General features: G+C 37.7%; 1 protein-coding gene across 1 annotated transcript in view; it reads right to left on the bottom strand.

The window, feature by feature from the left end:
- GPC6 (glypican 6) overlaps positions 1-22653 on the bottom strand; it is a 726722-nt gene that overhangs the window by 81110 nt on the left and 622959 nt on the right. The window lies entirely within an intron of this gene.

Raw genomic sequence — 22653 nt, 5'->3', positions numbered from 1 at the left:
GGTTTTACCATGAATCAGATATATTTGTCTACACATAGACACAAATTTATCATAATTTATGTGGCAATAGCCATGTGATAAATGGGATTTACAGTATATCCTTTGAACAGCATAGGAACAGGCTCCTTGTCTCCTATGTTAAAGTTTTCAGCAACTAATTAGCTTTAAGCAGATGACAGATGTTGTAACTTTAACATGATAAACATGTCCTCTCTCCTTTATACATCAGACTCAAGCTCCAGAAAGTACCAAGCAGACTTCCTTCCAAAACAGACCCAGCCTGCTTTGCTGCAGTTAGCAAAGTCCCACAGCAGCTGTGTGGAGAAGGCATGGAGCTCCCCACAGATCTGATAGCAGTGCTTGTTTGCTTCACACTTGGCTGCAAGTCACAGAGGTTTGTTCCAAGATGGACATCTTCTCCTTCCCCATAAAAGAACATGGGAGAAAGGGGCTGGTGTCTCACTGTAGCAGTTGAGACAAACACCTCCATGCACAGCCTCACCCGAGGACTGCATTATGTTGTTTATACGCTGTCAGTGCATACCTAGAAATCCCACTGAAGCTGGAATTGCTTGGCATGTAGCACCAAAGCACTTTTGCAAATTTACATCTAATATTTTGCAGTACTTTTAGGCTGGAAAGAGTGTAATGCCACTTATTTGGAGTGAGGTGTATAGCACTTGTTGCTAACTGTGAGAAATGGACAGATGATAGGAAATTGGTTTCAAGCAGAGGTGTTATTTTGCCTGCAACTTATTTTAAAATTCTGTAGTTTATAGCATTTCCAGTGGGAAGTGGTGAAAATAGGGACTACCTCTGATAGAGAAAACAGTCTTCATTCACACAAAGACACATACATACGCACACACATGCACACATTTACAGATTACAGCAATAAGTTAGTAGTTTTTCCACATGCAAAAAATAAAATTATAAAGAGATTTTGTTAGTATGGACTCCTATGAAGTTTTTTTTTCCTCATGTTCAGAATGACTTGTATAAAACATCTATGACTTAGTACTTTGTGAGCAATATGATCGGCTTAAATCCTAGATAACACGACCAGTATTAGGCCTTGTTGGGGCTTAGGTCATGGCGGATGGATTTTGGTAGTTTACTTCAGGAATAGGGTTAAGATTGGGGTTACTGCATAAAACAGTGAAAAAGGTAGATTTTTTTGTTCTCTTTATTTAGTGGTTTTTTTTTTGGGGTTTTTTTTGGTGTTTTTTTTTTTTTTTTTTGTTTGTTTTTGTTTTTGTTTTTTTTGTAGGAGTACATTTTAAGTTAAGGACCTCTTTATATGAGTCTACTTTATTTGGCAGCTAAAAGGTTGGAAAAGTCTAGTGTTAAGTATGTGTTCAAGGACTGTGCTGAAGCAGAGTTCCATAAATACATTATTGCTGGAGGTCTCTTGTGAGAGTGGGTGGTGGCTCCAGTCTACTTGCTGCTTCTTCTGGTGGCATGGGGCAATAGTTCTGAATTAAACCCTGAAGTAAAATCTCAGCTATGTGGCAGCAAAGTGCATCAACTTTAACTGAATAAGAACCACAGTTTTAATTTAAGAACAACATTTCCTCAAGGAAAGTGCCTTCAACTCCAAAATGAACAGCTCTAGGAGATGCAAAATAAAAATCTGTTCCTCTTTAGAAAGATACCCTTTAGCTAATCAGCTTCTATTTTCTGAACCTTAAGCCTATTCATAGACTTAGTCTTTATATATACATATACATCTATCTATAGCTATAGCTAATCTATAATTATATCAATATCTAATATCTATATAATCTATATCTATATCTATATCTATATCTATATCTATCTATATCTATCGATCTATATCTAATCTATCTTTATCTATCTATTAGTCATTGTTAAGGAAGAGGCCAAAGTCTGAGGAATGTGGATAATTCCTGGCTGCCAAAGGTGAGCTTTTTGTTATGTTGAGCTTCTTTCTTTGATATGGTATGGTATAGGTCTGATGATGCTTTCAAGTACTGGAATTCAAGTTAGGTCAGAGTCAAGTTTATATTTCAATCACATGGGCTATAATTTTCAGCTATTGCTCTACATAAAGGAAAGGAAGAAAATAAAAGAAAATAAAAGAAAACAAAAGCTGAGAGAAAAATCAAACAGTAACTCCCTGCTTGGCCATATTCTTTAATTTCTCTGTCCTTCTCTGGCTTGGAATGAATTTGGACTGCTCCTGGCAGCTATTCATAACTTAAGTCTGTGGAGCAGTGAGAGGCTATGAGCCCACAGTGACATTTGACACTAGAGTATTGTGATCTTTTATTTAATTGGATCTTAAGGATATGCCTGGAGAACATGGGGTTAAGGAAAAAATATAATTTGAAATATTCACATGTTTATTGATGACAGATGCATCTTTATATTTGTATTTTCATTTTGGGGTTAGGATGTGAGATAGGACTAATGCTGAAGTAGAAGCCTATAGACGGAAGAGGAAGAGTATGAGAAATGGATTAAATGCTGTGGCAAGAGGTGCTTGAAGGGCTGAAGTAAAACAGGTTCCTCCTTCAGCATTATTTCTGAGGCTGATGGAAGCTGTGCTTCCAGTTAATGATGATTTTAGGGATCAACTTAGACTAGAAGTCTTGGACAATTGCACAGTTTGGATGAGTTCTTGCAGAAATGGAAAATTAATATTTGAGGACTCATTTTTACTTCAGTTCCAGCATCTCTGTGGGGCCATGGCTGACTTAGCAGTGACCAGGCTGCTGGGTTATTCTTGTCTCCTTCTGATAGGAGCACTACAAGCTCAGTCTAGCAAAAGAGGATAAACAAGTGGCACTTCTATGAATGCCAAAATTATTTTCTTAGCCTCTGTCTGACTGGGGTCTTCCTTCTAACCTTTTTCTAACCATCATGCTGTTCCTAACTAAATCAAACATATCCAGATGATACCTAACAGCCACAGACTGAGAGAAGCCTGGAAGAACAAGGTAGTCTTATTATTGAATGTTATTAGTGAATGTTCAGGCCCCTTGGGAACAAACTCACTTCTGTATTTAACTAGCTTAATATTATAATTTTTTTGAGTTAGGCCTCAGATTTAAATTAAGACTGGATTTTTCATCCAAAACATTGATTTTCAGGAAGAAATGCTGTACAGTGTTTAAGGTGAATTGCTCTTGGAAAATATTTCCTCAGGTCCTCTTTTTTGCCAACCCTAACTCTCACTACAGTGATAAACTTTATTGTTCACTTGTACAGTTCCATATGAGTACATACATACCAGCTAACCTGTGCAATTGATTGAAATGGAAGCTGTTAGGTTGAATACAATGAAAATCAGATGAAATGTAATAAGCTGAGATTTATGACAGGACAGTCAAAATGTAATTGTCCTCACCAGACTGTAGCTCTTCAAATCTCTAATTGTGAAATTGTGTATCAACATACACAACACTGCTATCCCAAGTCCTTTTTTTTTTTCCTTCTAAAAATGTGAATATTAATTATTACATGAGAAACTAGAAAGAAAATCTAGATGCTTTAGTCTTAAAATCCTAATTCTCAATAAAAGACCCTTGAACTGGACAAAAGCCTAGTTGAGTTCAGTGTAAATCTGAGTGGGTTTAATCAATCTCTTAAAATAGTAGATATTGGCAACTTAATTATTGTTTGTGCTATAAAAAATCTGAAAACTGGGTCATTGACTCACCTGGTTTTTATGTTAATATACTTGGACTGTATTTTTCAATTACAAATATGTTCTTTATTTTTTCTTTTTTGTAGTTTTCCAAATCTGCTATCTTAGGTTCAGCATGTTTTCTTTCTTCATATCCTATAGCGTCCGGCACAAAGGTGGCTGCCAGCTGCCAGCTGGGATGAGTGGATCAGGAACTCGGTTTAGGTAAGTCATTCTTGTGCTGTGGGTTTATCAGGGACTTGGAAACAATAGATGTGACTAATTGCTCACTGGAGGACACAGGCTTGCCAATGGCCCTGAGAAAGTGCAGAGCATATGGCACACCAGGATCACCATCAGTGCTGCTGCTCTCAGCCTCTCCTGGATGCTGAAAACAGGAGTGGGGACCTTCCTGATGCAGTAACTCCTCCAAAGTCTGCTGAAGGCCTATGGTGTGATCCAAGGGCCCCCAACATGTCTCTGCCATCTGAGCACAGCGGTTCTCTTGAACTGCTTTATATTCCGTTTTTCATGTCAAGAAAAACTACAGGTATTTGTCAGGCTTTTGGAGGGACTTTGTTTCATTTTAAGCAGTATTTATGAAAGAGATGCTGAAATGTTTTATTTGCTTTATAGGTTTTTTTTTTAGGTTTTATAGGTGCCATTTTAATGAGAAACACAGGAGAAAACTGGTCATCATGCTAAGTGATTTATTGTATAACTTAAACATTCAGAAGACCAGGTGTGAATTTCAAGATACTGAAATACTTTATGAGACCTAGGCATCTACAAGCAAAATAATGGATAGACTAACAATACAAATAGACAAGAATCTGCCACTGTTTCCTTGGACATGCATCAAGCCACTCCTATAATCTTGATACCAAAAGGGACGTGTTCCTGTTTGTGTTATATATCTTTCAGGGCAGTTTCTCAGAAAACCTCCTAGTGAATTCCAGATTGAACTAAAAGGAGCAGGGACAGTGACACTGATGTATGAGACTCCTGACAAGTTAGCACCCTCAGCCCATACTAGGCTGAAATACAAAGTTCTCTCAAGAACCATCAATGCCTCCTTTTTCTCACCTTTTTTCTCTCACCAATAAAATGCAAGGAGGGTCTGATAGGGAAAATTCGGGAGGCTGATGAGGAAAGGCATTTTTAGGGTCTCTGTTAATTTGGCTGTGACATCAGTTTTTCCTTTCATGCACATTGTTGCTCTTCTACTTCAAAATTATCAGTGAGATTCCAGCAATTGCTGAGCTTCCCCCAGGGAAATCCAAGAAAGAATCTATGGATGAAGTCTATAAATGTTGTTTTTTCATGGAAACAAAGAATGCTAAAATACTAAATTGCATGTCCTTCACAAAACTGTAAGATATATTTTGTTTTTGGAAAAAAAAAGGAGGAAGATCTTATTTTAAATTCCCTATTAAGAGTTGTCTATTTTTCTTCCAGGCATGTGGTCTTACACTTCTTTATGGAGAAGGGCAAAATGCTTGTTCTGAATGCTGGTGAACAAAAGTAAGGGTAAGTTTTTATTTCTGAAATTTCTAAGGATTTGTCTATGGACAAGACCATGGATTGCAGATTAAAGAGTTGTAAACAGAGTGAGCAACCTGTTGCACTTGACTATGACCTTGAGAATGGCAAGGACTGTTTTGGAATAGGATATAACTATTGCTATGCTGGGCTGCAAGGCAGGGATCATTTGGTTGCTTCTCAACCTTCTGACCAAGGGCAAGGGGAGGCAAGGGTCTGGATTGTATTTACTAGGTCGTGTAGGTAAAACTCAGTGAGTTTTCCATCATGACACTAAATATAAATCGTGGTCATAAAATCTTTAGAGCGCTAGATGGTAAACTAATGAAACAAATTAAAAACTAAAAATTGAAAAGTGAAATATGGGAACATATTGACTTTTTATAAATATAATATCAGTGGAAATACATCCCTGTAATAATCTGCCAAAACTTTTACTGCTAGATGATGATTTACTAAAAAATTCAAGAAGAGAAAAGTAAACCTCTACCTCACATTTAAGGGAAATGATAAGAGCTCCTCTCAGGTAAAAGAATGAGGCATGACGAAGATCCAAAACTGCTGTTTTACTTAGGGTCCATGGTCCTTTTTTCAAATTATTATTCATATTAGAACTCTATATACTTCTATCCTGATGAGGCTAAACTGACATTTACAGATTCCTGTCTGCCTATCATTAAGCTCCACATACACTTCATACTATGGAATAATAACATTATAATTTTCTACATCTTGCTATATATTTTTTTGATGGTTTTGGTTTTGGTGGGTTTTTTAGGTTTGTTTTGGTTGCTATTAAAAAAAATTGTTTGTTTTCTTTTGTTTCATTGGAGAAGGCACTTTTCTTAAAATTCATCTTGCACTTGTGCAGAGGGAATCCTAATATTTTTATTTGCATATTCAGTTGACAATAATCAGTTAAGGTTCTCTCTGGAGTTATGCAGGCAAATGACTTGTCAGTCCTTGCATGAGAAAATGCTGGATGTGGGGTAAGATTTTTCTGGAGGTGAAAATTATCAGCATATGAAGCTGAAGCAGAACAAAACTGGGAGCAATGGGGAGAACATGTCTGGGTTGTTTACATGGGACAAAACAAGGGCAAAGAAAGATGGATTAAGGTGAGGTAAGGAACAAGCATGGGGAAAATAGGTGGAATATGAAAGAGGCCATCTGGAAAAACTTCTGGTCAGCAAACTTGTCAGAGGCTTGATCATTGCAGTCTGCTCTATATCCTTATTAAACTTTGTTAGTAACCATTTTCTGGTTGAGAATCACAGCATGGTTATGCAGAGTATTCTGTGTGTGTGTGTGTGTGTGCGTGTGTGTGTGTGTGTGTGTGTGTGTGTGTTTAAGATGCTGCTAGCAAGCTTCAAGCTGATGGCCCTGTGAGTAGGAGACCGAGGTCCCTGCTGGACACTTGGTTTAGTCTGGGTGCAGAGTCTGGACAGTCTTGAGGTCCAGATTATGGTTCAAGAGAGTTGGTTCAAGATGTGTGTGTGTGTCTGTGTGTATGAGTAAAGGGAGCATGCAGCTCCCAAATGAACTGTCACAGGGGCAGACTGACAGAGATCCTTTCACCCTCTTATCCCTTCTGAGCCTATCATTTCTGCATGTCATCCTTGAGCATGGAGTTCTTCAAAGGAGTTGTGCAGAAGGTGCCTAACTGTGGCACAGTACAATTAAGATATGGAAAACTCTATTTCAATCTCTTTTCCTGCTGTGAGCAGCCTCAAAATTTTACCTGCTGAAAAACATCTTAACCACCTCTGCTATTCTAAAGTGCCCAATAGCTCTCTTTTTAAAGCTATTTCTATGGAATACTTAGCTATTCTGGACAAAAGTATTGGTATTTAAGGCATATAGTCAAGAAGGGGTGAATCCAGTTTTCTGGCTTATGCTTGAAGGGCTGATGTCTGAAGGATGATGTAATGAAATTATGCCATAAATTCTTTCAGGAGGGACTGGAATACAGAATTGTCCATTTCAGGTTACTTACTAGCAAATTAAAAGGCAAACTTTAAAAATGAGCATACAGTAGTACCAGATAATTTTTTTTTTTTTTAATCTAGGTTTCAATTATAAGAATGTACAGATTTAAGAATTAAAATGTGTTTTTTGATATTTCTGATGAGTTATGTAGCTGTGTCAATTCATGGCAGTGTCACTCTTCCTTCAAAATAAAAAGGAAAAAAATAATTGTCAACAGTATGAACAAACTAAAAAGATATTTTATTATTCCTGTTGGGATTGTATCTGTCTCTTAGGTAGAGCAGCTCAAGAAATTACGATATTCATATAAAAAGTTATTGACATGCAATTGTCATATTTTTGCATCTGATAGAAACAAATTGAGTTTTGTTGGGTGAACTGCAGTTTCACTAGATTTTTTTTGAGTATTTCATATACTATATATTTTTCCTCCATATATTTAAAAAAGTCAATATAAAATTATTCTTTTTCTATGTCTTTCTATAACTTTAAGGAATTCTGAATAGTTTATACAGTGTTATTAGATCATGCCTTATTCTTGTTCATACAAAAGGAAAATAGCAAAGACTAGGGAAAATGGTCATCTTTGTCTACTATTCTTATTCTTCCACCACCTTTAGAAGCTGAATGCCAGACGATCTTCTGAACTGGAATTTTAGCTAATATTATTGCTAAATGTTGAAGATTCTGTCTAAATGTTTGACATGCATCAATTAATTAAACATAATATATTTCTAAAACTTTGTTGTGATGATTTTTTCATATGCCAAGGGAGCTTTAAATGGTTGTCAGTCCCAGGAAATGTTAGTAAATAAGAGAACCCCCATTGATGTGTGCCTGTATGCTACCTTCCACAGTTAATTTAAATTTGTATTAACATAGACTAGTGTGCATAATTCTTTTAAGATAGGTGGAGTTTGGAACACTGAAAAAGTTCATCTTTCTGACTCTTTCTTGATGAGATAGGCAAAAATGGTTGAAAAGAACAAATCATAGCCTGAATTTTCTTCCTACATTTAAAGGTATCCTTAAAATCTCCTGGTTATGTAGTTTGCATTATCTTTATACAGTCAAAGACATTAGAAACTCAGAGATCTTTTCAACCATTCCAAAGCCCATGCAGAGTTTCAACCCTAGATATAAATTCCTAGGTATAAAATCCCTAGAGCTCTGTGCAGAAAATTTTAAAATAGCTTTGCTATATTCTTCTGACTTTTTTTTTAATGAAAGCTATTTCACTGTATGCCATGCATCACGATCAGAATATTTGTCCAGCTATGCAGTGTATTTTTTCTGCTGCTTAATTTAACTCATCTATTTCTAATAAGCTGCATCATATAGCCTTAAACAGTTTGATTATTTCTTCTTTGTTAAATCCCTCAGATATATATATGTAGATATTTATAATGTCTTTTAGTTTGTGCGTGGTCATATTTTCCATGTGAATTTTCTTATTCTGTTTTCATAAGTGGTTTCCTCAGGTCTTTTCCTGTTTTCTTTATTTCCTTTAAGAGAATTCTCTAGTACTGTGATGCCTAGAAATAATTAAACTTTTAGAGTTGGCTCTCATTAATGTTGTTTTGCAGAGGTCCTTTGTGTTCCATATGTCTGACTCAGAAAACTTCCTTGATTCCCTTGATGTATCTGATTTCCTTATCCCCTTCATCACAACTGATTTATAATTCATATTTCCCATTACAGTCCTGACACATTTTCCGAATGTCTCCTTATATTCAGAATTTACAGTGAATATAATTTCTACACTTTTTTTATTTTCTTCCCCACTTTTAATTCTAGATTTTGTGCAGTAGAGATTTTTCCAACCTTGACAAAATTTATGGTACCTTTTTTAACACATAATTAATGACCTGTTCATTATCTCTTCTGGAAAATTGACACATATTTTACTTTTATAAGAAGTTTGTTTCAAAAAACTTTTAGTTATTAAAAGAATAACTTCACCCTTTAACAGTATCTAATCTACACATAGCATAGAATCTTGTCTTAGCATCTTATCATAGCATGGATTGGATTGGAATGGACCTTAAGAGTCATCAAATTCCAGCTCCCTACCATGGGCAGGGATATCTTTCACTTCACCAGGTTGCTCAGAGCCCCATCCAGCCTGGCCTTGAATACCTCCAGGGATGGAATATCTACCATTTCTTTGGGCAAACTGTTCCAGTGCCTTGCCACCCTTACAGAAAATAATTTTTTGCTAATATCTAACCTAAACCTACTTTCTCTCAGTTTGAAGCCACTTCCCTTTGTCCTGACACTTCATGCTCTTGTAAAAAGTTTTTCTCCACTTTTCATAATCTTTCTACTGCTTAGTGGAGTGGTATCTATGACTTTAATGTCTTCTGCAAAAATCCAGTTTAAACCTAACAGACTGATGTTCCTATTGACAGTTTACTGCCTTATGGAAGAACATTGCTCATCATTCTGGTTTTTCTTTTCTATGAATAATTTTTTATGCTTCATAGTCTCTGTATGCTACTAGATGTAATGCATTTTCAGTGCTGCATTATCAATGAATTTTTAGCTGTTTTTTGGGTTAAAAGGGTCCAGTGGAAGACCAGCTAGGTGATGCAAATTTTGGAGATAACTTTTGTTCCAGAGACATTTTTAACAGACTGCACAGGACCCCAGTCCAAGACTTTCTTGCTGTTATCTTTTTAATAAAATGGAATTGGGGGGTAAACAGTAAGGTGAAAATGGACAGTAGTGTTACTGTTCAGGAGAGTAAATATGAAGACTGACTTAGAAAATCTGAGAAGGACCTAATGATACTGAATGACTGAAGAATAAAATAGAATAAACTGATGAGAATAAGAAAACAAAAAAAAATCCTAATATCTTTTAGGCAATGAAGGATTTTGAGATTATCATTGTCACTCAAAACCAAGCTTTTCAGTTTATGCTACCATAACATTGTCTTAGCAATCATCAGAAAACCTCACACTGAATATTTGGAATAACTAGAGAAGGAAAAGAGCACCAAAGAAAATAAGTTTATAGCTACAAATAAATCTACAGTAAAATAATATAACAGATAGCTCATTGCGGAACTGATAAATGAAAGCTTTAAAATATGACACAAACCATAATCTAACACCATACTATCCTGAATTAGAAGAATTACCAGAGGATGCAACAGTGGCCAGCTAAATTGTGGGTGACATGGGGGTGCCTTCAGGTTCAGTGCTTATTCCAGTACCCGAAAAGAGATGTAGAATACGAAACTAGTGAATCACATATTTGCTTTCTTGAAGTTACAGTAATGATAATTTGTTAATTCTAAGTATATATGGTAAATTCCTCAGTGTTGTTGTCTTTTCAGAGAATAACTGGATGATCCTCAGTTTCTTTGGTAAATTCAACCTTTTATTTCCTCTGAACCAAAGAAAATCATTGCCCGTGTTTCATGTGGGAAGCCACAGCTGCTATTAAAGTCTGAAATACATACTTCCCAGGTACCAGTGCCAGGCTTTTGAATAGATATCCTATGAGTAACATCTTTCCTGCTACTTTGTCAGTAGGATGACTTTATGCCTTTCCTTGCCATAAATAAACAATCAGCCTATGACCATCTTTGCTGGCATGAATCCATCCCAATGGAGCAGCTCTTAGGGAGGTGTCACACACAGTTGCACAGACAAAATTGATTTTTGCCTTTCATTTTATTGATTAATATGGAAATGTACTGCGGATATCTCATTGCATTTAAAAGCCTGCCACTATGCAGAGAATTTTGAGATGCCTAATAGCATTTTCTCCCAGCAAGTCTCAATGCAGAAAATAAAAATGGTGAGCTTTTCCCCCCACTGATAAATGTTTGGATCCCAAATGATTGCATACATCAAGGCTGTCACAAATCAATGCTGTTGGCATGACTAATCTATTTATTGTTTTGCCATTCCTCTTAAAAGGAAAGAGCCATTTCTCTATGTTTGCCTAGCTGCACTAACTATATTATTGGGATGAAACAGAACTATATAATAGGGTAAGGGCAACATTGTAAAAACCCTAAACTCGAGCTCCTTAATTCTTCCAAATTATCTGTGTCCTGATCTTTTAAATAATTGGGAGATCAAGAGCAAAAATGTTTGTCCAGTCCAGATAAGGTCAAAGTTAATAATACTATAAAAAGTCAATGTCCATCATGAGGCCACTTGTCTGATATGCTGTCATCATCATAAATATTAATAATAACATGCAACAGTGTTTTGCAGAAAATAAAATCTATTCCCACTACAACTTTGACAGCAGGAACAAAGTTGTTTTTAATAGAGGGTGAAAAATTTAAAAATTGAACATTTTCCACAGAAACATTGCTGTCTGGCTGCACATTGCTGAGGCTTCCAGGCCAGTAGCCAGGGAGGCATTGCATTAATTGTCCCTCTAAAATTTTTGATTATCTAAAATGAACATTTCCCAAAAGAAAAAACCAACAACAAAAAACTCATACAACAGCTCAATGGGGATTTATAAATATGAATTAACTCTGCTTCCCCATAAGACTGCTATATGCCATAAAAATGGACTAGGAAATCTAAGGAGGTATGGAGATGTTTTGGGATCAATTTTCTATAACTTTGAGTTTTAACCCATTCTTTCCATTCTAAGCACTGACTAGAACAATCCTCCTTGGCTCTCGGAACACTAAATGTGGAGATGTAGTCAGCACTGGAGACCTCTGGAGAGATATTCCATCCTCCCAGTTTATTTAGGGATTAAGTTTGCTGTGTACTTTTTCATAATGCATCCTCTCTTTAGGAGCTGCCTGGCTAAAGCAGCAGCTTTGTGCATTCAAGGCTCTGCACTGCTCTGTCCCACCCTCCTTATCCAACTGAGATCCTCATCTTCCACTGGTCTGTGCTGGAGACCAGCCTTCATGAAATTCCCAATCTTTGTGTGCATCCACTGAATCCAGCTCCTCTTACCAGAATAACAAATGTTGATTAAATTCCTCTGTCACTAACCCAGTGCTAGCCCTGGGATATGTACACTGATTTAATGGCATTTCGTCTTGGTCCTTCCAGACATAAGCAAGAACAGGGTGAAGATCCAGTAGCACATTAAGGAAGAAATGTTAGGCCCTGACCTCTTCTGTTGTACCCACAGTGTATTGCTGTAAAGAAATAATACTGACTTCAGATTTTCCAAATGTGATAGTGTAAACCCAAATACACAACCTCTCAATGCTATATGCTTTAAAGAAGACATTAAGTTTATTATTAATACTTATATCTGCTAAGAACAAGACATGACTCAAAGACTAATAAAGTCAAAAATCATCTTTTTAACAATTTGTTTTGGAGAAGATTCTTCTCTCCTATTCTCAGATTTTTTTTGAAAAAATCCATTTTTTTTTCCAGTTGGCTGAGTGTATGGAAGTAAATAACTATTATTCCCATTTCTGTACAGATATTTGTGGACATTATTGTGCAGAAATGAGCATGATTTGGCTTGACAGGACTAGGTGGTAAAGAATTTGGTGACTTTGTTCCTATTAAACACGATAGGCCATGCCAGTTTTGACAGTGCTCAAAATATGGGTGAAAAAAATCAACGTTTGTCAAATGGAATAGGATGGTAGCTATGAAGCAAATTGTTTTCCATGGTTTTAGAAGAGAAAAAAATGTGAGAAGACAGAAAAAAGAACAGTACACACTATTCTAAAACTGGATACAGAAATGATTGCTTTCCTAAAATCCTGTTTATATGTATCATACTTTTAAAGAAAAAATTAGGAAAAATGACATCATGTGACAGTGATATATGCTGCACTGTACACTGGATTCTATCTGCTCTATGGAGAAATCTTTTCACAGACACTTAACCTTGCTGATATTCAGTAACTAGAAAAGGCCTTCAAAGACTGTTCTTTTTCAGTAAAGTTTGACATATTTTTTGTCCTCACTGTTTCACATGTGCTCTATACAGAAAGATAAAAGTTAACTATATATATAATGATGATTAACTTGGTAGTATCATGTTCCTCTACCAACCAGGAAAGAAAACCAAAAGGCTTTTATAATACTTACACATCAGCCTAGAAACATCGTTTCACCTAAAGCAGGTAGATGCCATTTATTGATATATTCCACCCTCAGGTGGGGTCTCTGCACTTGTGAGACCCAGCCTGGAGCACTGCATCCAAATCTCGGGCTCCCAACACAAGGGAGGCCTGGGCCTGTGGAGTGGGACCAGATGAGAGCTGTGAAGTTGAGGTTCATCTTGGAGAAGAGAAGGCTGCAGTTAGACCTTAGAGCAGCTTTCCAGTACCTAAAGGGGCCTCCAAGAAAGCTGAAGAGGAAATTTTCACAAGGGGATGTCATGACAAGACAGAGGGTCATGGATTTAAGAGTTGGTTTAGAACAGACATTAGGAAGAAATTTTTCCTATTAGGGAACAAGAGTAGTGGGGCCCTGGAGCATGTTGCCCGGAGTAGCTGTGGATGTCTCATTCCTGGAAGTGTTCAAGTGTAAGATGGATGGGGTTGTGAGCACCCTGGTTTAGTGGAAGGTGACCCTGCCTATGGCAGGTACATTGGAACTAAGTGGTCTTTGAGTTCCCTTCCAAAACAAATAATTCTATTATTCTATGATATATTCTTTTGGAAAAGCAAATTAGACAACTTCCCGTTTCAAAAGCGAGTTACAAACTAGAAAAAACCTGTCCTTTTGATGATATTTATTCAAACTATGGAACATAAGTATTTACTTTGATGATTTCAAACATTTCTCTCTCTCTCTATGGAAACATAACAGCCAATAAATTCAACTTGCCCCTTACCCTAATTTTGTTGTTTAACTTTTTTATTTGTTTATTTTTCTGCAAATATTTGTGTGCTTAATGTTAGTTTATACAAATATCTGTAGAGGAGTTTCCATTCATGAAAAAATTATCGTGTCTGTGGTTCAGGTGAGTTTGTTCATCTTTGTCACATGTCACATGACCACAGTTTCTTGAAGGAAGCAAGACAGAAAAAATTTACTGAAAACATCAATCACTTAGAGGTAAAAATGACAATATATGAAAAGACAATCCTTACTTTTTTGTTCGATAAGAATGACTCTCATTAATTTAAAATGGAAAAAGGTCTGTCAAAGAAAGAAGATGAAAAATTTCCATACCTGTATTACACCTCTTACTACAATGCTTTTCTTTCCTTGATTCCTATTGGAAGGCTAGAATATCTAATCAAAGACTGGAAATATATTTGCTGTGAACTAAGTTGCTAGTTAAAACCAAAAACCAAAAACCAAAACCAAAAAAAACCAACAAACAAACAAACAACACCAAAAACCAAACAACAACAAAAAAACAAAGAGCAAAAAACCCACCAAAAAACAACAAAAAACCCAAACAAACAAAAAAACCCACAACCCTCCCTCCAAAAAAAACAACAAAAAAAAAAAAAAGAAAAAAAAAAGAAAAAAAGGCCTGCCAGATGTCTATAACTCATACTTGTGGTTTCCTTTAGTGTAAATGGTTCAGTAGAACTGAAAATTCTTTTCCGTTTATAAAAGCTGATCTTTGAAATGTAGTGAATAAAGACTGCATTCACCACATGATCACATACTTCTGGGTAGCTGCCTGAGGGAGCAACGAGGAACACAGGAGTTCTTGTGTCTCCTCAGGCACTTTCTCCTGTCCTTCTGCTATCCTGGATATATGAAACAGTCTGGATATCTACATGGTGTAGTGAAAAAGAGGACTTGGACGGTATGCATGGGGGAGGATAACTTCCAAGAGAGTCCAGCAATGAGAAAGCAGTGCCAGAAGACAGGCAAACAGTGCTGCTTAGCTCAGGATGCTGTCACAAAACCCATTTAAGTCAACTGAGAAAATGGCTTATTCTCCTCTGCACCACTGAGGACAAAACTTTAACCTGCTCTTTGCCAGCACTGATGCCCATGGAATAGAGAGACAGATTCAGGAAGGGACAGAGGTGGTTGGAAACAATCCTGGGTTCATTTTCAGCGTGATGTGATCTGCTGCAGAGCAGACAAAAAGACGATGGGAATGGGAAGAAGCATACCTTACAAAAGGCAGCTTGTATTAGAGTGGCTTTTACTGTGTTCAGAGTGGTGCTGCCATGTGTGTCAGGTTCTCAGGTGGCTCTCACCAGCCCAGGTGTTTGCAGGAAGAGGTGCCCACAGGCCTGGAAACTGGGTGGATCCAGCAGGACACTGGGTGGGTTGGAAGGCTCTGACCACGTGAGTGCTACTGATTTCCTCTGTAGCACCAAGCATAGCTCCAGGAAAGGATGTGCATGCTGCAGGGAGAAACATTTCCAGAAGGATGCAGTGGGAACAGCATGCTGGAGAGAGGCTGCTGTGCTGAAGCTCCAAGAGAGAGGATTGCCCTGGTGCTGGAAACAGTAGCCAAAGCTAGAACTGTTATGGCGTGTGAACCAGCAGCATAAGGGAGCCACAGCAAAGGGTTAACAGAATGGCACCAGGGCACTTTGAAAACACTTTCAAGAAAAAAGTTCTAGCCTGTTTCTCCTCAGCTGGGCCCTCCTGCTCATCTGCTATTCTGCTTTTCTATTGTGTGCTTTGAAAATTCTTAGGAAGTTTTGAATGCCTCCACAGAACAGTTTAAAAAGAAGATATCAACAGTAAAATGGATCTTGTTATGTTAAGACAAATATATGCCTTTCAGTGAATGCTAGATGTAAAAATGATTCGTTTTTAAAACAAAAATATGCCCATAAATCTTTCTTGGTTTAAACAGTCAATGATTTTTACTTATTTTTATTTTCTGAAGAAGCAGGAAAGTACAACAGTAAATGCTGATTGGAAAGGGCATAACAAGTTATGTACTAGCTTGTGTTCTTTTCAGTTCCCTAACTTGATTTGCTTGAGAAAATGGAGAGCAAGTTGTGATAGTAGATTGATGGCTTCTTCTAGATGAATAAAAAAAAATTCAGCACAACAGGGGACATCTGGAGCAATCTCAACCCTGTCTACACTAAAGAACAAAACAATTATTTATTCATGGAGACACAGGTCATTAAGGACATATTTATTCCAGACTTTTGTTTTTTGTTCAGTTAAAGATGGGTTTTTATCTTTATTGTCACTTATGATACATCTAAGGGTTTCTGATATGTGATTGCTTTGTAGAGCTTCATGCTGTTTGAGAGAATCTAATTTCTTAGATAAACACTGCCATTATGCAGTTATTTATCCCTTTGCCATTAGGGCATAGTCCTTGATTAGTAGTTTCATGATTTGCTTACCAAAGAGATTGCACTGTGTTGTGCATATTCTTGAGATTCAGATAAAATACCCTTGTTTGCATTCAGCTTCATTGTTTCACACTTAGCTCTCCAGTTTATACAAGTCACTTCCTCACATTGTCCCTGAACTCTTAGATAAGTCATTATTAAAAAAACCCCAAAAATATGAATTTCTGTGGGCTTTGTATTTCTTTCCATTCTCTCAAAAGTACACAGCATCAATCTCCAATTCCAGCTTACCCAAACCACTGCTTGATGGCATAGGAAATGAGATAATGATAGCCCAATCTGGAGTGTACAGCACCTTGTCTCTTCCTACTGTTTCCCTGCAGCAAGTAGTGCACATACAGTTTAGGGAAAAGTGTCCGATGGCAATTGCATTTTTAACTCTTGGGTCACACACTCAGGAAATTCCTAGATGTTACTGGAAGGTTTGCAGTGCATTTAATTTTGTTTCAAAATTAACAGCAATTTCCTTCACATCCCATTTCCCACCAAATATTATGAGCAAATTGGATGAGGTCACCAGAAAGACATTTTGTTTAACAAGAGTTTATCTGAGGCAAGAGAATAAATAGACACTTCTTTTTTTCCAGATGGGAAAGAGGTATAAGAGTCCACATATCCAAGGTACTGAATTACTGGATGAAAGTGTTTGTTTTCATAGCAAAAGACAAGTGTCTTTCAGTCCTTAAGCTGAAATGTCTCTCCACAGGGCACCACAAAGTGGATAGCAAATCCTTCTCTGTTGCAGATAAACCAAGAGAAAAGTTCATCCAAGAGAGGGAGGGAGGGCCACCCAAAGGACCACGTATCAGCTTCATCTCCCAGAAAATAGTTATTCCACTCTTGCTAGTAATGTCAGCAAAGGAGCCAGGGATCTCCTGGAAATTGCAGCAGACTGAAGAGAACTGCAGAGGACATGGATTAGGGCTACATTATGGGGATAAATGTCTTGCAGCTGTTAAGTAAAGTATCTCTCTAGCCAGAGCTGATGAATTCTGCAGCACAGAACTGCAGAACAGAGGGCTTTCCTTAAGTAATGATGCATCTGTTTTGCAACAGCTTTAAAAAGCTTAGCATCTTTGTTTTAATGATTTTCTTATTTCATGTTTAATGTTGTCCATTATGCTCTATTAATGGCACATGTCATGTGATCCTGCCTTCAGCTGTCATCATTTGTTTTAAAGAAAAACATCAAAGAATTATAATTGCAAAGTCTGCTTTGATTCATCTGTTACTTAAAATGTGCAGTGAAGGGTGATAAAATAATATCTTTTAATATTGACTTTGGTAAGACTTATTTTCCTCTTTTAGATTACTGAGGATTTGACTGTTTATAGTATTTTTATAAAGAAGATGAGTTTTACCTATTTGGATGTAGATACACCTGTATTTTGTAGGGCTGTGCTTTATATGTGTACAACTGTTTACATACTTGTGTGCACACACACGTACATGTGCCAACATGCGCATACAGATTTCAGAATTGAAAGTGCAAGTAAATAAACCCTTTAGACACACAGATGAATATCTGGCTGCAAACCCCAGTATTTATTTGCTAGTTGCTAGCACCAAGCTACAGCAAATAAACTCAAAAGCTACAGTACATTTTATGAATTTTTGCAGAAACTTCCAGCTCTGTAAAAATACAGGCTCAAAAAGCCACTTAGTGACTTTTTGTTGCTGTTTACAGTTTGGCTTGGATTTATTTAATGGAGAAAATATTATTCCATTCTTTTGTTAAATTTATAAGAGATTAAGGACAGGACGAGACAGATTTATCCACTTTAAATGTTACTAGCATATTTTGTATGTTTGCAGGGTCTGATTATGCTGTTTAAAACTGACCATCACATGAATCTAGCAAAGAAACTGAACAGAGAGATGGGTTTTCATCCATGGATAATTCAAGAATTTTGCAAACGTGCTTTTGGCTTGTATATTATTATGATTTACAAGTACTATGCACAGAAAAGGGAAAACGCTACAGAAAATAATGAGATAAATTATTTAATAGTTTCAGCTTCATAATTTACAAAATGGAGCAATTATCTGCTCTAGTTCCACACATTACAGGATGGGGCAGTGGGAAATAGCTCCAGCGGGAAGGCAGAATATTCCGTTTCTCATAATGGAGAAGACATATCTTGTCAACACCCTGCCTAGAGCTGGGAGATCATGAGTTGCCTGATCTTGAGAACAAGCAAAAGCTGCATTGGCATTAGAATCTCCATGTATGTAGTCTTGCAGGCCAGGGCTGAGCCAAATAATCCATGTGAGATTAATGTACACCCTAGCAAACGTGCATATGTGTGCATGTTTTTGTGTGTTAATGAACCCAGTCCTGCTCATGTAAAGCAGAGTCCCACAGAATGAAGCACACCAACATCCAAATCATTAAAGCTGCAAAATAGAGATGAAGTCATAGAATCATATGACAGGGACCTCAAGAATGGTCAGGTCTAACCTTTCTTGGCATTAGCACAATCTAAACCAGATAGCCCAGCATCCTGTCCCGATGAATCTTAAGTGTCCAATGTTGGGAAATCCACCACTTCCCTGGGGAGATTTTTCCCATGGCTGATTGTTCTCATTGTGAAAAACTCTTCCCTTGTGTTCACTCAGAATTTCCTCAGGAGAAATTTGAACCCATCATTGCTTGTCCTTTCCATGAAACTTTTTGTAAAAGTTGCATCTTTGTAACTATCCTGTAAATACTGGAACATGGTGACAAGGTCTCCTCTAAGCCTTCTTTTCTCAAAACTGAGCAAATCCAGTTCTCTAAGGCTTTTCTCATATGGTAGGCTTCCTATATGTGTCACATCTGCTCTTTTTTTTTTTTAACAAACTGGTTTGCCATAAGGGATATTTTTTGCCAGCCATTTTGTTATTCAGTCCAGCTGGGAGCTGAACAACACTCTCCAGCTCAATGTATAGCTCTCAAGACGCCATGTCCAAGTGTGTGTAAAAATTAAGCCTTTGAGTCATTATGGATCTTAATTAATAGCCATACTGGCAGAGAAGGGAGTAGAAGTCCTCACCTAGCTTCTCCTGCTCACAGAGGTTTACAGAATGTCGAGTTCTGCATTTTTTCCTTCAGTGGATTTTCAGTGTAAAAAAACCACTGCAATATAAAGGGTGAGCTGAGCAATGACAGCCCTTATGGCTGAGCTCTGGTGTGTGTCAGTGCCTGCAGAACCTTAGACAGAGGGGTGTACATTTGTCTCTCACTAAGGCTGCAGAGGGGATGCAAAGGTTTTTTTCATGTGATAGCAGAATATTAGAATGCTAACTATACACTACAACCTTGATTCAAAACTAGGTACAGGTCTAGTATATTGGAATAATTCCAGAAGTTACTCCATTATGTTTCAGAAATGTTGGGGACAAAATGTAATGCATCAATTCTGCCTATGAAAAATAATTTAGGGCCATGAAAGGGCTCATAGAGAACAGCTTCAAGCACTGATGGATTGCTTGTGCATTATCCCTACTGATTACTGAACACTGCATCTGGATAAGTACTTTCACTTTGATTGAAGATACAAAGTGCAGACTTTGATCAAAATGAATTAAATGCTTACTCTGCAACACTTTCCCAAGTGCAGGCAGAAGACAAGGCAAGGAGCTGGAATTGTGATCCATGTACAATGGGAAGCAGGAGCTGAACTTGATAATGATATTTTCCAACCTAAATGATTCTGTGATTCAGTGAAGTCAAAAGTAAAACTGTGTAACCAATACAAATGTCAGACTGGTTCATTGGTAATAGGAGATTTATTCTATTTGCACTTTAAAGTCACTAGTATTATATAAATATCAATTTTCTTCCAAGGCTGCGGTGGTGTAGGCACAGAGTAAGTAGGTTTCTTTAGCCACAAAATGAGAATTAGGGTCTTAGGGCAGTACAAGCTGCTGCTAGATGTTTCTCTTTGATGTTTCACCCTAGAAGCCAAGCTCCAGAGGGGCATCCAAAAAGCAGGAGCCCTGGGCATTAGCTACCTCTGACTGCTGACACCCACTGATTGGAAAAGGAAGTGGCTTCCTGCTGGCAGTGGGAAAGGTTGTGTGTAAAGTCAGACAACTCTTCATGACCCCCACTGCTCTTCCCACATGCATCAGGGCTGTGAGCTGTAACTGTGACTCTCCTGAGCACCAGGTGCAGTGAGACCTCAGCCCTTCCCCAGCAAGTGCTCAGGAGTTTCTTAGTGTTCCTCATGCTCCTCACGCAGGAGCCTCAGCAGCTCAAGCCCAGCTTCCCACGTGACTGGAGTGACCCTTTTTTGTGTGAGGCCCCACACAAAAAAGGGTCACTCAGAGCGGCCCCAGGGCCATCACCCAGCACCCAGCATGGAGAGGTTGTGGGCAGTCTCTGCAAGTTCCCATTCCAGGATGGATAACATGCAGTGCCTCCCTGCACATCCCTGCTGAGTCCAAACCTGTTCCACCTCTTCCTCCTCCTGTCTCATCTCTGCCTTTCTCTTCTGCTTTGATTTACCCTGCTTAAACTTAGGCACTGAAGTATGTGGGTTTAAAACTGGACTAAATCAGCATGTGTATTAAAAAGTCACTGACACCAATGACTGCATGAGGTTATTTTCCTTTTATTTTTGTGGTCATCATTTAGCACTCCTGCTTGGCTGTACAGATAAACCAATGCTATGCCTACTCATGTTAGCTAGATAGAAGTGCAGAGAGACTGCTGTGAAAATGGGCTGCTCAGCAAGGCAGTGGCAAGCAGTAATTCAGCTGCCTTCTTGCTTTTTCTCTGTTAAATGATCTTTTTACTCCTAGGCTAGTCTGTTACACAAATTGTCAAGTGAAACTCGAGTTTGAAAACTTGTGCCCTTCTCTTTTCATCAAGTTAGTTCTGTCTTAAAAAATGTTTTGCTTTTATTTTTTCTTTGAAGAAACAATTGTTTCTGTGGAAGAACTGCAGGCACTGGGTTCCCAATAACTTCAGTTTTAACTCCCTTCCTTTTTCTCTGCTTCTATGATCTGTTACATAAACATGGGCTAGATTGAGAATAAAGAGAAAAAATGTTACAAATGAGAATAAAGAGAAAAAATGTTACAAACTTATTTTTTATGTACCACCTTGCTTTTCTGCTGTAAATTCAGCTGCCTCCTGAAACTCTTTGAAAGAGATGAAACCTCTGCCTTTTTTGTCGTTGTCCCCAGCCTGAGAATAAATATCACATATGATTACCTTCTAAGAGTAAAATTGACCTTTCTTGGATATGTTATTGGAATGATTGGTTTTGAAGGAGGATATTAGAAGCAGAGGTTTTGTCTAGAAAAAATGGAGGGGTTGCCAGGGAATATAGTACAAGGAGGCTTCTTTTCAAAATGGGTGTGAATTGTAGGAGACGATTTCTAAAAAAAATACATAAACCCACTCAGTAGTCCTTTGAAGATTCTTAAAGTTGCTCCACACTGAAATACAGAGAAAAGAGATAGCAAGAGCTGTAAGGGCTATATCCAAGGTACCCAAGAACAAAGCTCTAGAATGTGCAGCAGCAAGCTTTGTTATTCATTTCAGTTGCTGTAAAATGGGCATGGAAATTGTTCCATTCCTGACTGAAGACAATATTTTTTTATCATACTTACTACATGCAATTTTGATACCCTTTTCTTAGGCAATGAAAGAAAGGTATATGAAAAGTGCTACAAAAAGATATAAGGTTATACTTTAGGAAAAAAAAAGCCAAATCTCTTTAACTCTTTTTATTAAATATGAATATTAAACTGTAACAATTTTAGTTTTGAATACATACATGAAATGCCATCCTAAGTTAGGTATCCAATTTGAACAGAAAATTTTGCTGTCCAGTGAAACAGCTCAAATTCAGTGGGTACATTTATTCTGGCATTTGGTGCAGATCAAGATGATTCCATTTAAGTACATTCCTTGCCTGTCCTCACTTTGGTTCACTTTGCAGGGTGGGCTCAGGGACACACAAACTGGATCCCTTTGGGAGGCAGCAGTAGGGGAAGATGTACTTCAGGATCACATTCCCTGCATTCCCAGGGTCACTGGACACTGGTGCTCGGGACCAGGGCACACTGTGTGTGCTTTGAGTGTGAATGCCAGGCCCTGCACCAGCTGGTTTGCTTTGCAAGGCTCCTTCCTTTGGTCCACACTTCTGGCTGATATAGAATGAACATTCTGTACACAGAATTTGATCTTCAGTCAAAGGTGGGGTGTGTC

This window comes from Lonchura striata, chromosome 2 (assembly GCF_046129695.1).
Source record: "Lonchura striata isolate bLonStr1 chromosome 2, bLonStr1.mat, whole genome shotgun sequence".
Lineage (NCBI taxonomy): Eukaryota > Metazoa > Chordata > Aves > Passeriformes > Estrildidae > Lonchura > Lonchura striata.
The sequence above is the reverse complement of the archived record's forward strand: the minus strand, read 5'-3'. Positions and strand labels throughout refer to the sequence as shown.